The sequence below is a fragment of the Pteropus medius genome, unplaced genomic scaffold (genome assembly GCF_902729225.1).
Source record: "Pteropus medius unplaced genomic scaffold, Ma_sr-lr_union100, whole genome shotgun sequence".
Classification (NCBI taxonomy): Eukaryota; Metazoa; Chordata; class Mammalia; order Chiroptera; family Pteropodidae; genus Pteropus; species Pteropus medius.
Genome location: NW_024342647.1, coordinates 7064647 through 7068795, shown reverse-complemented (window position 1 = coordinate 7068795; position 4149 = coordinate 7064647).

Genomic DNA, 4149 nt, shown 5'->3' with positions numbered 1-4149 from the left:
CCGGGCGCCCTCGCCTGATGCAGAATCGCGGTTCCGCTTTCCTGACGTTTCCCAGTGGCCGAGCCGAGAGCGCCCCGCCCTGCTTTCTTACTGCAATAATACGTTGATAAGGTTCCAGAGAAGAAGACAGATGTGCCCAAGACCGCACCGCCAGAGAATCTATATAAAAAAAGTAAATCGGGTACCACCATATTATTCACGGAGAAAACACTTAACAAAGGTCACCCTTTAAATTGTTATTCGCCCAGATAGCGGTGTTGCTTTATTTCTTTGGAGTGTTCCCTGATTCCACCCAGGCAGAGAAACCTCCTTTGAATACTTCCCCAGAGACCCCATTCCTCCATTCCTTTCACTCTTTCTTTCATCAAACTTCTACAGCCCACCACCATGGCAAAGGGATCCTTCAATACCTTCTTGAGATCCAGTGAGAAGACAGTTCTGGAAACTAACAGCAGCTACAAGACCAAGTTTTTGCAGCTGCAGTCTCATTGCTTGCAGTCTCATTGCTTGCAGACTAGAGTCCATTGGTCTCTGTATTCTAGAGCATAGCACAGGGCTTGGTGTACAGTAGAGGCTTGTGGGATGTTTGTTGAGTGAGTGAGTGAATGAATGAATGAATGAATGCAGGGATCTTAGCGGATATTTCTTTTGCACTCTAGTAAGTGCCTCCTGCCCTGCTGATCTCCCAGCAGAACTGCCTTCGGTGAAGTTTCTGAAAGTTAGGTGCCTGTGGGAATGAGGGGAAGGGTGGTGAAGGACATTTACCTTCACAGAATATCAAGGCTGATGATTGGGTCTCTCTTCCAACCCAGAGAAGGAGTCCCCTCCACAGCATCCCTAAAGAGGTTTCTTCTGGCCCCTGTTGACACTCCCTTGGTAATGTACTCATTACTTTCTCAGTCAGTGGCTTGTTAGACTTCCTCCTGTTAGGAGCTGGGATCTACCCCCATGCCACTTGCAACACTGATCTTAGTCAGAGCTGAGGGCTCTCTATACAAGCTTAATCCTTCTTTCCCATAACAACCTTCAAGCAGGAGAGAGTGATTGCTTTGCCTTGGGGCACCCGGCTAGGCTAAGGACAGCCACGGAGTTGACTTACCAGGTCCGTAACCTCAAGACGCTTCAGCTCTGGGGATGTAGCCCCCTGGAAGATGCTTTAGGCTTAAGGCATCTGAAACTTCCAAACTAGTATCTCTAGCTAGACTTTTCTCAGACCTGTATATCCACCTGCTTCCTTCACATCTCCATCTGGCTATGTAAAATACACCTCATCCTTGACATGACTCACTGGAAACATTATCTTCCCCCCAAACCTGTTCTTCCTCTTTTCTTTTTGAATGCGGGGCACTACCATTCACCAATCACCCACGCAAAGATCTAAGAGTCATTTGTAACTTCACTCTCTCTTCCTTGTGCCAGAACAATCCCCAAGACTTCTTGATTTTACCTCCTAAATATCCTAAAAATAAAAATCTGTCCACTTCTCTTTACCAACCACCTCAGTTCAGGGTGTGATAGATTAAAAATGATCACATATTCTTTGTAGCTTCTCCCATCAGGGCTGGCCTTGTAACTTATTTTGATCAATAGAATGTGGTGGAAGTCACATTGTGCTATTTCTGAGTTTAAGCCTCAAAAGCCTTGTAGTTTCTGCTCTCATTTTCTTGGAACACTGCCACCATAAGAAGCAGCCCAGGCTAGCCTGTTTAAGAAAGACATGGCCCATCCAATAACTAGTACCATATGCCAGATATGTGAGAGAGACCATGTTAGATCGTAGTTCTAGTTGAGTCATTAGATAACTGCAACCACACGAGTAACCGTCAGAAGGACAGCCTATCTGAGCCCAGCCCAATTTGTCAATGCACAGAATTGTGAGCAAATAAACAGTTGTCATTTTAAGCCACTAAGCTCTGGGGTGGCTTGTTATACACAATAGATAACTGATATCCAAGCTGACGTCCAAATTCCTTCATTAGGTCTATAAGGTTGGCTATGTATCTTTAGCCTCATCTTCTGCCTCTGCCATCCACACTCTATACTTCTATGGTTTAAATTACTTGCAGCTCCCAGGCTCATTTTGCTGTCCTCTTTGAATCCTTGTACATGGTGTTGTATCTGTCCGGAGTATCTCCTTACCTCCCCTCACTTATCTTTGTCTGGATAACTATCCTTAGCTTAGCGGCCAGCTCCCTCTCTACCCTCATGTCTTTCCTAATCACTCCTCTCCTCCTTCAAACTGAGTTAGCTATCCTTCCTTTGTGCTTCCAAAGCCCGCAAACTTTTCCCTACATGACATGATTTTTCATTTGCTTATCTCTCACTTGCCTGCGAACTCCATGTGGGCAGTGACTAAGTCTTATTTACACCTGTATTTATTGCTGGTCTCTAACATAGGGTCCATCACAGCACTGTGATAAAACATTTACCATGATGAAAGTGTTCTATATCTGCACTGTCCTATCGATATGCCAGCCCTGAGCCACATGTGGCTATTGAACATCTGAAATTTATCTAGTGCAACTTAAGAACTGAATTTTAAATTGTCTTTAATTTTAACTTTAAATTTAAGTAGTCACGTGTGGCTAGTGGATATGGTATTGGACAGCACAGGGCTATCACATGGTAGATCTTCAATGAGTATTTCTGAATCTAGAATAAAAGGGGAAGATAGTCATGGACAACCAATTAGGATACAGGATAGAAAGCTATGGATGTAAGCAACCATTTCATGTCCCCTCTTGTTCCCCTTCACCTTTCACCCTGTCAACCTAACACTACCAGTGCCTCCAATTCTGCCTTATATAAAAATAATCCTAGTTCTTGACTCTTTACTGCCTAAACTGGTTATTCTCTCCTGGACTTGCCCAGTTTGACATTGTCCCTCCTCTGAAGTGTGCTGATCCTAAGAGCCCTCTGGAAACGAGACCTGGTCTCATCCAGTCCGGTCTGGTCTGGCCAGGGCAGAAAGGACTCTCTCTTCTTGGGTGCCTGGACTGCATCACATGGAACCCATGTGGTCTGAGTCTGTCTGCCCTGGCAGGCTGCCAAGTTCTTAAAGGTGACAGTTGAAGCTGGTTATGCTGTGAAAACGTCACAAGAGAAAAGAAGCCACAGCATTGACAGTTTTCTTGCCACTCCTGGAAACCACGCAAACCCCAGTCAGATGACTTCCAGCCCCAACACCAGAGATGGTGGTTGGATCAGGGTCTGAGGAGGAAGGAGGCACAGGACGGGGTGAGGCGGGGCCAGAGATTAACCAAGGGCCCCACCTGGCAAGCAGACAAGGGCTGGGTTTGCGGTAGAAGAGCAGGCCTGAGGCAGTAAAGGCTGGGGAAGAAAAGTCTTTTCCGACAGAATTTCCCAAGTGCTTATTACCAAAAAGGTGAAAAAAAAAAAAAAATCCAAAGCCAAATGTCATAAATGAGCAAGTGAAAAGGCAAGTTACAGAGCAGAATGTAAAGATAATCCTAATTTTAGAAAAACATTTTCCCCTCTATGCCATACAGTAAGGGGCTAATGAAAATGTGAGGGTGTGTAAATATACCTGTAGCACCTTTTCAGAATATAAATTCTATATGATTCTTTGGTGAGGGGGGAGCAGAGTTTATGGCATAAAAAGAAATTTTGCCCTTGCTGGTCCCTCTGTCTGGAAAGCTCCTTTCTCATTTATTCTCCAGACATGCTTGCTGTCTTTATCCAGGGCACAGTTCCAGTGCCACTCATCCAAGCGATCTCCTAGATCATCCTCTCTAGATCGGCACCTGCATCCAGCTCTCTTCTCTACAATGTCTGAGTCTTTTTCACAGCTCTTATCACTTACCGATATTGCACTTTCATTTGTTTTATTTGTCTAGTAGACTTTGTTCTTTACAGTTGTATGCTCAGTGTCTTAAATATGGCCCGACACATAGGTAGTTGCTCAATAAATCTGTTGAATGACTAAAATGTAACAAAGGTGTCCATTCTTTTCTGTCCCCAGCTAAGGGGGTCCTGCTTAGGCACGCTTTAAAGTTCAAGTACAGCCTTCCCCACTCCCACCAATGCTCCTGAGCTCACCTTAGAGCAACAGCTTTCAAATTTTTCTGACCATGACCCTCAGTACGAAATACATTCAATCCCCAGTGTTCATAAATGTATATGTACTAT